Here is a 13,978-nt window from a genome sequence, read left to right as displayed (position 1 = left end):
GTGCTGATTTTATAGGGCTCTGGATTAATGTTGTACTTAATAACTTAAAAGCCTTTCAAAGAATCCTTTTCCTTCTGCAAAATGGGTGCCAGCCAAAGCAGCATCGCATGCCACATGTTCACATGATTTTCCCTGCTTCTTTCTCTCTCTTTTGGCCATCATAGGCCAGTTCCTGAAAGATTTTTCAGATCCCCACTGAACAGCTTGCGAGGCAGGAACCTCCTTACCCCATCGTCTCATTGGAGTAATTGCCATCTGACTTCCTTTTCGGGTTATGTTTCTCCCTCTTTTTTTTTTCCCCCCTCTCTTACATAGGATCACCCTTTACCTGATCTTTATAAGGCTTTTCCCCACAAACCTGACTTGTCTGTTAGCTCCAGTTCCTAGCACCCTTCCCACCCGAAAGCTGTGTGGTGGTGGGTGAGGTGTCGGTCAGCCTGCAGGTGTGTATGCCCAAGCTGCTTTTGTACACGGCTACTGACACACCACAGAGCAGGCCAGGAGTGTGTGCCTCCCATTAGAGCTACTTTCTACTGCCTCGGCAGACAGGGCACGCTTTACGTAGGGACACATACCTGGTAGCTGCAATTCCCATTTCTAGAGACGTCGTTCCTTTCACTGGTACCTTCCAGGTCAGGAAATCTGCTGCTCTTACAAAAATGTTTTGGCTCTTGTATTGCTGCCAAGTGCCAGCCTGAATGCAATCCTGTCAGCTCTTATGGGGTTAACATCTGATGCCAGCCTCTGTGGGCACCAGACAAAGAGAATTCTGCTCTTGGGTTTAATGTGTCAGCTCTGCTTTTGGTGGAGCTGTAGAGATTCAGATTCCCCCCACCCACCTCATGCAGTTCATGTTGGGGGAGAGGTGAGACAGAGATGCTGTTCTACTGTGTTTTGTCTGCTGGGCAGAAAAAAGGAGGATTGTGCAGTTCAGCTTGCTGCCTCCCTTGCATTGATTTTTATAATAATGAACTGCAAGAAAGCTCTGGCTAATCTGACCTCCATTTAACTGAAGGTTGGTCATGTCCCCAGATGGCAATTCATGTTAGGCTTTGCTTCACTGCTTATGCAAAAGCCTCTTTTTCTTGAAGGTTGCAGATGTTTCCTAAACCTGGAGAAATCAGTGTAGTAAAGGATTTTACTTTAAAGCATCCCTGGTGTGCCGAGGAGGCAAAATGGAGGCTAAGTTATTGCCTTCTTGGGGAAAAAATGGTAGGATAGCACTGTGCCTGCTAGGAACTGGGCAAGGAATATCTGACTGTCATGTAATCGAGTGGCAAAGATTGCTTTCTTGTAGCCATCTTGTAGTAGTGAAGCTTTCAGACACCAGAAAAGCTTCCCAAGTGTGATTGTCCAGACTTCTGTTACAGCATTTCTCTGCCTTGCTGGAGCTGTATGAGCCAGCTGCCTTGCAACAGCCCTTCCCCAGTTATAGGAATCAAAAATGGGAGTAATTCCATATAATTTGTTACAAATTTTCCATCAGCCTGAACAGATACCACATCTCATAAGACTGTGCTCTGAGTCTGGGCCAGTAAGCAAGCATGCTCCAGGAGTCCGTGACTGATGCGAGAGAAGAACATGGCCCAAAGTGCTGGAGAAAACCAATGATTAGTTTGTGTTTGCTCAAAACTGCTGTCCAAAACCTACCCTGACTCATCAGTTAAGGAAATGTGTTGAGGGAAAGGAGGGGGTAAGGCGCTCTCAAGCATTTGTTATGCACTGCTCGGAGTGACACTGAGGTCACAGCCACATTGTTTGCTGAAGTCTGTAAGTTTCCATTCCTCTCTCTGTGTGTGTCGGCCATTTCAAACACCCTAATTATCCAGATTTAGTGCAATGCTCATCAGCTCCACTGTGGATCTTTTTCTCGTACAACAACCCCCCTTTTTTTGTATGGGAATATTCATGGATCAGAGCTTTCTTGTGAAGTTTTAATCTGTTTTGATTGGAAGCTTGAAATACCAGTTTTGTCACCAGCATGAAATTGTCCAGCATGCACTGTCAGCTGGTCCTTGTTAGGCCTGGTTTCCTAAGGAAGACTTGCGTTCGTACACCATGCCCCTCTCCCCAGTTACATTTGGCCATTTTCCCCTTTCTCTTCTCACAAGAAGTAACTTCTGAGCCCTGGGGCCAAATCAGCTGCATTTCACAGGAATTGGGGTTTCAAATCTCAACACTCTTATGTTCCTACAAATTTTGTGGGGAAAAAAAAAAAGATGACTGGGTATAGGGAGTCTATGCTAGATGTGTCACAAGATTGCAGCCAAAGCTGACGTATTGTTAGATGCCAGCCTGGGGAAAAGCCTGACTCAGTGCCTTCACTGTAGCAGATAGCCAATCTCAGGAGTCCCACCAATAGAGAATAGGGTTTTGTCAGTCCTGCTCAGACCCATGCACTAAGGATGCCATCGAAGGCCCAGAGATCCCTTCTGGCTGTAATGTGAGGATGCAGGCAAGCACTGCAACCTGTGGAAAAAAATGCCTTAGTCTAGGAGCAAAGCCAAGAGGGGGAGGTTGCTTCTATAATGTAGGGAATTATTGCTTTTTATGCTTCGTATTCCTGATCTACACCAGAAAGCTGCTTCATAAATTCCACAGGGTGGTTTTGAAAAGCATACAGAAAAGCTGTCATTTCATTCCTTGGTCTCTTACTGTAGAACGAGCTTCTGCAGAAGGCTACAAACTCGTGGAAGGTGAGAGGCTAAATATATCTCTGTGCCTATGCAACCTGCTGCTCTCAGAAGCAGGCAGCCAGCACAGGTGCTGGGAGCAGTCAGGCCATCGCTAATTGATTGTCATGGCTCTTTCAGCTGAAAAGCCTTCTACTTTTGCCCCTTGTACTGGTGGCAACTGCTGAGACAGTTGTTAACATAACTTTGAGCAGAGCAGACAGCTTATTGAGCTAGCCTCCCACTACCTCCAAAACATCCATGAATGGTGTTACCTCTAGATTTTAATTAACCTGGGCTATGTTTAGAGCCATTATTGCAAATTAGTAATATCCTTCTGTTCCCAGCAGTTTAAGGACTTGCTGGTAATGGCAGTGGCATGCAGCATGGAGTTGTGGGCTGCATGTTTTATTTTCCATCATTAAATGGAAAGGATGGTCTTGGCAACTTCTGTCCTACTTGCTGCAAAAGTGCATGTTGGTTGTTGGGCAAAGTGGACGTTTGCTGGTTTAAGGTACCTTGGGCAGCTCTTATGCCAGCTCCCCCATTATCTATGCAGTTATATGAACCTGGGGCTGCTGGCAATTCAAACTGGGAAAACAGAATATCTATCTCACCTGCATAGTTTGTTTGTGAACATTTTGGTACTGTTTAACTCACAGGTAAGTAGCATTGCTTTCTCACTCTTTCTGTCTCGGATATTTGCACACATTCTCACAGACAGCAGGAGATACCTGCAGAGCCTGGCTCCTCGCTAGGGCCATATATGACCTTTACCGAGGTTTCTCTTAATGGTACAGAAGCAGCTCCCTGATGTTGACCCTTGGATATAGATATATCCTGATCAGCAGAGTGAAGCCTACAATTTATTGGCTTCCTTTCTGAGCTCGGATCCTCTTGTAGCTCTGGGGCAAAACGAATGGGGTAGAGCAGTACCTTCAAGAAAGCACTTTGAGCATACAGGACTTCACCCGCTTCCCTACCCCTCTTATCAAGAGTGATAGAGAAGGGGAAAAAAGGCTTCTAATGAGAAGGAAAATATTCATCACTTGTAGGTTATGCCACCAGGAAGTGGAACTGTTGTAATTACCATGGCAACTCTTGCTGCTTCTTTCCACTTGTCCGAAGTGGGAATTGCTGGAAAATATTCCAGGCATCTTCCTCTGGAGCCTGAGAGTATGTACCCATCTTGGCATCTCTCTTTAGTTGAGTTCAGGACTGGTTTTTAGCAATCACTTTTCAACTAAACAAAAGGCCTGTTTGACATCTCTTAGGATTCAATACCAGGTTTTTGGCGGTAGCAGACGGGGAAGAGAAACTACCACATGCAGGAAAAAAAAAGACGAAGAAAATGTTCCTCACATATGGAGGGTGGGGAAGGAGAGAAGATAAGGGTTTCCATGGCAACATTCCTTGAAAATAAGTATTTTTAAAGCTGTGTGAATTTTAGCATTCAAAACACAGTTGTGTTTCCCACAAAAGGATTTGGGGGAGGGCTGGAGTGGAAAGAATTTTTTCCCCTACTTTTCAGGTCATTCCTATTTCTTTTGCAGAGGAGCCTGAACCCAAGATAAATTAAGTATGTGCAATTGCTCTGATGTTAATGCTCCTGTAAAGAAAAGCTTTGCTTCCAGGAGGCAAAAAGTATCAGTCGTAGTTCTGTATCTGCACCAAAATCTCTGGCACAAGCACTTGATCATCTCTTTAATGGGAAAAGTAGTTTAAATAGATCAATGCTAGGCCAGTAAAAAGTCACAAGGACAAATCTTGCAGGATTCCACATTAAAACCAGTGTAACTCAGAGCAAAGTCTTAATTATAATTGATGTACAGATAAGTGATAGTAGTGCTGTTAAGGTAGCTGAGACCTTTTGCCTTGGCCAAAGAGGAGAGGATGCGGAACAGAAAGGGCAGAGGAACAAGGTAAAATGTGTTTCTGCTGAGTGTCTTGGTTACCTCGATGACAGTGAAACATTGCTGCAGGTGGGCAAGTGATGCTCCAGTGACACTGTTAGGCAGGAAATGTTTGCTCTTTGTATGGGGTATCAGTGCTGGGGCCACCTCTAAACCTTTCTGAAGCTTCTCTGCTCTGGTCTCTGCAGTGCTGAGCAGCTCACGGGCACTGGCACGCTCTGCTCCCACCCTCCCTGCTGGCATCCAGGCAGGTCAGCCTGTCACAAGCCTGGCAGTGAGACATCCAATGCTGTGCCTGCTTGGCTGCCAACTTTCTAGTCTCACCAAAAAAGGCTTTTTTTTTTTTTTTTTTTTAACAGTCGCTTCCAGCTCAGTAATGACTCAGACTCTGCCGCAAGGGTAAAGCGATCATCTTCCCCTTCAGATCTTTACGGCAGAAGGCCCTGGGTATCCTCTCTAAAAGAGAACTTGCTGGGCCCAGCCATCAGCTGGATTCAGTTCTTTAATTTAACTGATGGAACGAGATGCTCCAGCAGTGCTGTTTATCTATCTGCTGGCTCAGGGCCTGTGTTTCAGCAATAGACTCAATGATTCCTACAAGTACTTTGTGTTCAGCAGCCTTGGGGAGGGGAGGCTGGGAGGGAATGAATAGTTGTATATAAAAGAGGAGGGGCTATTCCCCCATTGAGGCTCTTGCTCGGAACAGATTTCCCTAGGCCATGAATCCAGGAAAAGAACAAAAACCTATTGGAACAGTAAGAGAAAATCAGTAAGTCATATTTGGCCATTTATCTTTTGGGGTGAGGGAGGGGACGCAAATAAGGGTGTCTGAAAAAGCAAAGTTGGTATTGTCAAAGTGTGGAAATTGGCCTTTGGCAACATTGTTTCAGATTGGCTGAGACCCCGATACAGACTAAGCAAGGCTCAGCTCTAGCTAAGGCGACGTTATTACCCTCGTCAACTTCCCTACATCTTCATTGACAAAGCCTACCACCAGCGTGGAAAAAAGCTGCACTTTTTATGTCACTGTTGGATCCTCTACTGGAATTCACTGTTGTCAGATATATTATTTTTAATTCTGGGAACAATATTCATGCCCTGACGTCAGCGCTAACATGAAAATGCATAATCTGGCTTTGTGGTTTCTTGGACTGAAAAGCAACTGACTTGCTCATGCAAGGCTTGTTAGCTGTGAGTTATTGATTATACATATCATGTTTATTCCACCCCTTCCTTCAAGACCACTGGTATTTTGTGCTACATACTCATGCTCTAGCTCCATGCATTTGCCTTGCAGCTGAACCCTGGGAGACGCAGGAACACTGCGATACCTAAATAATAGAAATGCAGCAACTTCAATCCCTGCTCAGCAGCCTATAGTACCCAGTATGTCAGAAGCTGACTCTTACTCCATCCTCGAGTGCTTATAAGTCAGCCTGGTACAATGATGGGGTCCGGGGCACCATGGGCACTAGACAGCAGTAACGGGATTGCTGCTGCATGGGGGAGCAGAACAACTGCTGCCTTTCTGCAACACGTATGAGCTCTAAGCTCTCACACAGCTCTAAGCTTCCACAAATACTGTTTCCAGACCAAAAAGCCCTGTCTTCTGGCAGCTTGGCTACCACCTGCCACTGTCCTGCTTGGGGAAAAAGGAGGTTGCCCACTGTGTGGCAAATTAGTTTCTGAACATGCCCTGGCTCTGTGAGCTGGCTGTCCTGCTTTTGCAAGCCCTTCCAGGAGTCTGAACAGGGGAAAGGTGCCTTGGGAAGAGTGAGTTGTGTGAATTAATGGGAGCTGGCAGGGGTATCTGCAAGAATACACCATCACATATGATGGAAAACCAACTGGACCAATGTTGTGGCTGCCCCACCTTCATTGGTGAGCAAGATATTTGGGAACAGAGAGGGTGTGTGAAGCACTTAGTCCTTCCACTGTGCAGAATTCATATTAAATTTGCTGGAGCCTGCGCCTTGCTTTGGTGGTATTGTTCTTGTAAAAGGAAGGAGCAAATTGATTGCTTGCTAACAGACTGCTCTAAATTAACCTCAAGTGTGGGCCTGGGCCTGCAAACCTTTATATGACTGTGACTATTATTTATGCTGTGTGATTGCATTGAATACCGCTGACTTTCATATATCGGCCTAGCACAGTTGCACTTAAATCTTAGTTGTGGCTTTCAGTCATTAGAAACCAAGATTTTGAAGCTGTTTAGGTGTTTGGATTTTGAATATCGCATTAAGCACCTACCTGACTGCTTAAATGCCTAGATGCCTTTGTAAGTCTAGTATTGCCCTAATGCAAAGAAAAAGGAAATGCTATCAAGGGTTTGCTGGATCAGGCCTCCGGTTTCATATCCCAGCAGTGATAACTAGGTAGGGCCTGTCGCTATATATACATACCATAGTTCATAGTGAACCTGTTCTGTGCTTGAGGAAGCTTGGTGGTGACTTTTACATAGTAAAGGTAAAAATACTGCAAACATACATCCTGCATTAGCCTTTATATATTTTATAGCTGTACTGTTCCAGTGTGGTAAACTGAGCTGAGCAGTCACATTTTCTCAATTACCCTCAAGAACTGGAAATCCTTATCACCTCTGTGTTTCATTCTCCCACTACTGCAGCACTGGTCTTGAAATTGTCACCACAGCTAAAAATCCTCATTCTGTAAATTAAACTGTGATTTAAAAAAATTTTACAGTGCAGCCTCCTCATAAAACTCCACAAAGTCTTTTGCTGATGTGACTCACTCAATTACTCATGTGGGCAGACGTTCAGATAATAAAAGTAGTTAATGGAAAGCTGTGAGAAATACTGCTGGTTCCTGAGGAGGCAGGGGAGGGGGAAGGCTACTGCGGGTATTTTATCCTAAGAGCTGCTGAATTCACTGAGCTCCCAGCCATTTTTTTTAAGATAAGGATTTCTCCATTCTGCTTTTTCCTTTGTATAAAAACAGCTTGAAATATCAGATTGGCAGTAGAGGAACAAAAGTACGCCAGCTGTATATGTTTGCTCCTCTGCTCCTCTTCCTACGTATTAGAGATGATAGCCAGTCTGTGCCCTGAAATAATCTCTTTATCCTAGTGATGTATATACTTAAACAACACTCAGTACTCTAATGAGCTCTGGATTCCTGAGTCGAGGAGCATAGTTAGCAAGTGGCTAAATGAGCCCTTTGGTTGGAGGTACCACATATACTGACAAGGACCAGATTTTTCTGGAATAAATAATAGGCCCTTGAGATTTGGTGTGCAATAGGTCAGGTAATACAACTAGAAGGCAGATTTCAATGACATTTCAGTGAATGCACATTGGAGGAATATGGCATTTTTTGAAGTTGGTGAGGCAGAAAGTTACTGAAGAGTAGTACAATACCACTTCGATGTGAGAGCCCCCTTACACAATGAAATGATACATGTATGATGACTTCAAAGAGACTTAGAATTAAGCCAGAACTGGAGCTAGTGGAAGTGGACAAACTGATTACAGCTGAGGGCTATCTGGCATTTGCAAAACAACCAGAAGAGTTAGCAATTGGCTGTGTGGCTCTCAGGCTGCTAGATTTTTGAGGAATGCGCTACCACAAATGGCTGTGTGAGCCCCTTCCAACAACAGTGATGGGAGTGAAAAGGGAGAGGACACAAGGATGTGCTCATTCCTCATGCAAGATGAGCTGGGAGGGAGACTACGGCTTGATTTGTGAAGTAGAGCTTCTGGCACAAAGAAGCAATGCATGGGTGTTGAGGCTGTGGACCTGCGAAAGGAAGCTGTCAGATTATATTTAGCAAATACCTGCTGCAGAAAAGCGCAGAGAGGGAAGGAGGGGATCTAATGTGTAGCTGGGCCCCATGGGTAGTGAGCACTCAGAGCAGGGAATGAGGCCATTTAGAGAGGATGAATTGCCTTGGTGTTCCTGATTCAAATAAATCTCTGTGTGAGGCCAGGGATCTGCACAGACTTGTATGATTACTTTGAACAGCAGGGCTTAGCTTTATTTATCCTTCAGTAATGGTTCAACCCCAGACTCCGTTAGGTGAAGGGTGACCAACTTGTGGCCTTCCAGCCATTCACCTCTGGCCCCATGCTAGGGATGTCTCCCGCAGCAATCCCATTCCCTAGCTGGGGAAGCAGTAGTCCGATAGGGGCTCTTGAAACCAATGTCACAAGCTTCTGTACAGCCCAGTTGCACACCCAGCTCAGCCCCAACCTACCTGAAGCTTTTTAGCTAAGGTTGGCATCTGCAGAATAGGTTAAATACCCTTCTCCCTTTGAATTCAGAGGTGTGAACACCTTGTTCCGTTGTGTTCCCTAGAAAGCCCAGTCCTAAAGAGACAAAGATGGAAAAAAAAAAAAAATCCTTAAAACTTGTGTGCTGACACATGATGGTCGGTCATTTGGGTCCTATCTTATATTCTAGGATGCAGAGGTTGTGACTTTGACTGGCTTGTAGCAGAATGGGTATAGCTTAGGCTCTGACTCTTTTCTGCTGAAAGCTCACTCATATAATTCAGAGATGTCTTTGCCTCTGAAATAAATGAGTCCTTTAAGCTCCCTCTCACAGGAGACAGTGCAGGGAGGCCTGACTGCCTTCTGCACATAAATACTCTGTCAAACGAGATTCAGGCTGAGGTGGGTGAAGCTGCTGCGACTGAAGGGGAGCCATCAGTCTCCATCTCCTGTTAGGCAGTACTGCATCGTTAAGATTTGTGCTGTTACCATACTGTCAAAAATAGCTGTGGGTGAGAGAAAGGGCTGAAATGCTGCCATGTGTTAGCCAAGCAGAAGGACAGAGCAGTTAGGAGGAGAGAGATGCAAACTGTGATAGTGAACAAAAGCTGTGCAAAGAGGAGCAGCCTTCACAGCCTCGTGAAAGGGGATTACTTGACCAGATGCGTGATGGAAGGAGGAAAGATGACTTCACAGATGTGATTTATTATCCTTCCCATGCAAGGGAGTTTTGCTAATTCCAGGAACAACACACATTTGTTTGGTGGCTCCTAAGAATATGCAAGGCCATAAAAAACCTTTTAAAGTGGTTTACGTGGTAAAAGCATGACTACAAACAGGACAGGATTAAAAAAGCTCCAGGGGGCAAGTTCCTGGAGTTATGCGAGTACCTAAAAATCTGAGCTTTAATTACATACAGGAAGAAACAAAGACCTCAGAGAATGGTTTTACTGTTGTAGCTGCAGAGCAAACTTGTAAATGTGAAAAAAGCATAAGCAGGCCAGTAACATCTGCTCCAGTCTGTAGTGAGCCGGAATCAACAGTTGAGGGAGGATGAATTTTCCCACGTGCTGTAGTGGAGCATTAACTCCGCTATCTACCCTTTAGGGTCTGTCTCCTCAGCAGCCATATCAGACCCTACCTGGGGGATGCCACAAGGGTCAGGACAGGGTGGGAAAGGACTGGCAGTTGGTCTGGGTTGGCATCTTTGAGGAGGAATACTGGCAGGAAAGAAAAACAAATTAAAGCGGTTCTTTCCTCCCCCTCTCCCCAAGTGCTTTGTTGTTTGAACCCTTGGAGGGAAACTGATGAGCAACTATGCTTTGTGCTGGCTTCTCTTTGAGACCATTTGTTGCCTGTTTTCTTTTAAAGTCTGAAATGTTAGAGAGAGATCATTATTTTTCCTATTTAGCTTGACCTCTTCCTCCCTTGGAGAGTTTCTCCCCTTGTACTGGCTCTGTCCTCACACAGTGCTGTGTTGAAATGAAGTTCAAGAGAAAACTTGAATTCCTAGGAAAAAAAGCTTGTTATTTAGAATGAGACATGCCCCAGAACAGACAGTCTGAATCTCTGCAACATGTCCTGTCCCTCTCTGGAGGTGGTGTGAGGTACCAGGTGTCAATCATGCACCACCTCTGTTTGAGGTGGTTCTGAAATAGCAATGTTAGGGCAAACACTTCCATGAGATGTAAACTACCCCATGGGTCACTTCTCCTACCCTTTGTGCAGCAAGTGCGTTACCCAGATGCAGTTTCTCATAAGCAGAGAGGTTATCTGTGGCTACAATCTTGATTGCCCAGCAAATTGCTGAATGCCCGAGGAAGCAGGAGGAGAATGTGCAGCTGCAGGCTGTGTGGGTTTTTCATTCTGTTTTACAGTGAGGACTGGAGGTTGAGTGTTTAAAATGCCTCAGGATCCTGACACCATTTGTTGCAGCACTGGACGTGCATGAGCTGCATTTTGTGCCAGGAGGCCACCCCTGGCATTCTGGAATAGCCGTGGGAGTTAAATAAGCTGCTGTTCGCTTCAGGTGCTTTGTATTATAAGACTGGCAAAGACCTGCCATCCAGCCAGGAGCAGCTCCAGACACTATGTAAAGCAAGCAGGATAGCATGACTTCACTGAGGGAGTGAAGGTACATACTTCAGTTACAGACTATTTTCTTCAACCCTCCAATTTTCTCGCCCTCTCCCACCTCTCCAGTAAATGTTACTTGCTGGCTAAAGGGTGTGGGCCTATGTATATGATCAGTAGGCATGAACATATGTTTGATGTCAGTCCTTTGTCCTTCAGCCAGCTGCAAATCTGCTCATCTCCATGTGGTGCAGCAAGCACGGGGACTTTTGGCTTTTGTTTCTACCATTTACAAAATGTAGAAAAAAAAAATTAAGGGAAAAATGCTCAGAAATGGGAACCTCATAAAACTAGAGCAGAGTTATTTACATCAGTGAACTGAAAACCCGCAGCAGGATCTGTCAGAGATCTGACCTAGTGGTCATCTGTCTAAATGGGATGTTTACTCACATACCCCAATGTGGTGATGGTACTGTTCAGTTTTCCATATAGCGAAGAAAATGGAAGAGGCTTTTGATTGTGATTTCTTACCGTGGTGCCAAAAATAGGTGGCCTTTGAGCTACCCCATTATTACTTTTCTCTAATTAAGAGTTGGTAATTCAAACTGTGGTATGTGGGACACGCACACAAAGTGCCCAGCTGCAGAATTGCACATGACCAAAGGATCTGCTTGTCTGTCCAAGTTTTTGTGAGCAGGGGACTCCCTTGTGTGATTGGCAGAGGTAAAAACCTAATGCAGGCGAGAAAACTTGGAATAATCACGGTCTTCCTCCGCCTTTGGATCTTGACCTTCAGTTTGGAGTCTCCAGATAGATGCTTGCCTTTCTATTTTCTGGTGATTGTTTGAATAGCATGTTTAGGTGGAAAACATGTTTGCTTCCCAGTCTTGAAGATACTGATCTAAGGGAAAATCTTGCACAAAAGGATAAAAAAAAAAAGTTGGAAAAGTTAAAGTGTGTAATGCTGTAATTAGGGCTGAGGGAGTATAAAAACTTAAAATTAATTTAGCACATCACTTGACAGATGGGAAGTCATTTATGTAAATTTGGGGAAGCGGTAGTCGCATTCAGTTGGTCTAATTTAAACACTATTTCTAATTATTTTTGGTATGTGTACAGAGGATTATAGGATGGCCATTATTCTGACAGGAGGGCTCTTCATATTTAAATTTTAATCGACAAAAGAGTACCCTATTAAAATGTAAACATGCGGTGATAACAAGCACCTAATTATGCAAGACAGGTTAGTCCAGCTACTCTGGTGAACAGCTGTGTGCACATGTTTCAGATAATGCCTTTTCTTACACCCTAAAAATCGCCAGCAGGGCCACTGAGAGGTCAAGAGGTGCCTGACCCCCAGGTGGAAGCTCCCTGTAAGAAGGTCTGCTGATGCTGAGCGCAGATCTGAAAGCAGACAGGCTCTCGTAGGCTTCCACTGAAGGCACCCAAAAGCACAGAGAGAAGATGACACAATTTACAGTTCCCCCTCCCTACAGTCTGGTGCTGCTAAACCAAGTTAAAACTCCCAATAGCATCTTTGGAGAACCTTCCTCTTTACATCTTGACAGCTTTCTCCTTTTGCCAAGAAAAAGATCGTGCAGGTTTACTGGGGAGCTGCCAACTGACAGCTTGACTTCACACCTGAAAAGCAAATGAATGAAGAGAGAAGGAAAGCCTCAGCCTTGCCTCCAGCCTGGCACAAACACCAAGAGTCCTGGGAGCGTGGGTGTGAGCAACCCCTGGAGCTGCAGCAGCAGCAGCAGATGTGACACAAGCAGGGTCCAAGCTGAAGCTGCTGTGGAGGAGGGAGTGTGGGGCCCTGTTACCAAAGTGAGAAGGTGTTATTTGTCAGCTGCAGGCCCTGGGGTGAGGTGGAAGCCTGGCCATGGCTGATTCTTGGAGGTGTGGGACAAGGCTTGGAGCTCCACAGTATACAGCAGCCCTTTGTGAGTTGATCTGGTTGGCTTTTCTTCCCAGAGCCCTTGCAGCGAAGGCTCAGACCAGCTCTCTCAAAAGGCACATTAACAATCAGCTGACAACCAGGATTTATTATTTAACCACAGCAAAATCAGTATTTCTGGTTGTATTAACTCATGGTTTATAAACTTGGGGGTAGAGGCCACCAAGAGCAAGGCTACATGACACTGACTTCTGCAGACCTTGTCGTTTTAGGGCAGGGAGAGCCAGTATCTGCTGTGGAGAGCTGCAGGCAGCCTGACACCACGCTAGCCCAGCCCTGCACTGGAGCATGGCTGCTGGGTGACAGAGTTCGGGTGCTCTTGAGCAGTCACCCCCTCTTCACCCCACACACATCGTTTGGTGGGTCTCTGGCAGGGCGGTTTGTGGTTCTTAAGCCTTTTTTGGAGATTAAGACTACTACAGCTGTAAAATAAGAATTACCCTTGGCACTTTATAACTGCCTGTAGAAAAATTAAAACACAAAATCAAGTAGTTGAAGTTGTGAATTTTAGCCCACATTTAAAAACGGGAGAAGAATGCTTTGCACAGGAGGGTTTTTAAAGCAGTATAATGAACACTGTGCCTGACTCATCCTTCACACGGGAGAACTAAGCAAGCTAAGAGGAAATGTCTCCAGGCAGACATCGCTCAGGGCAGGGGTTTCTATCTCATCTTTCTCTTAAGGGAAGACACTTAAAAAGGATGGGCCCAAAGACTATGTGTTTGTTGCCTGACCCCACCAGGTGGTTTGTAATTCTAGAAGTCACCTGGAGACCCGGCATATGTAGCTGGATTCTTTTGCAAAAACTTTCAATGCACGGGAACAACTGTTCCTATAGCTCCAGGCTGGTGTACAAGGACTGCAGCCCTGGATCTTCTCTAGCTGGTGACTGCCACAGAGGTGTCTGTAACATGAAGGCCGGGAAAATATCAGGCTGTTGTATCAGAGTATGTAAGGGATGTCAAATAACCCAGGGCCACACTAAAGAGGCAGCAGGAGCTTGGTGGAACCTCATGGGAACACGACGTGGGTAATCACAGCTGCAATTCATTTCAGAGAGACAAATGAGCTCCCCTAGAAAAAGCTGGGATACTTCTGCAGAGAGGGCTGATCACTTTTTTTTTTTTTGGT

The sequence above is a fragment of the Egretta garzetta genome, unplaced genomic scaffold (genome assembly GCF_000687185.1).
Source record: "Egretta garzetta isolate BGI_Z169 unplaced genomic scaffold, ASM68718v1 scaffold474, whole genome shotgun sequence".
NCBI classification, from domain to species: domain Eukaryota; kingdom Metazoa; phylum Chordata; class Aves; order Pelecaniformes; family Ardeidae; genus Egretta; species Egretta garzetta.
Note: the sequence above shows the minus strand (reverse complement) of the source record.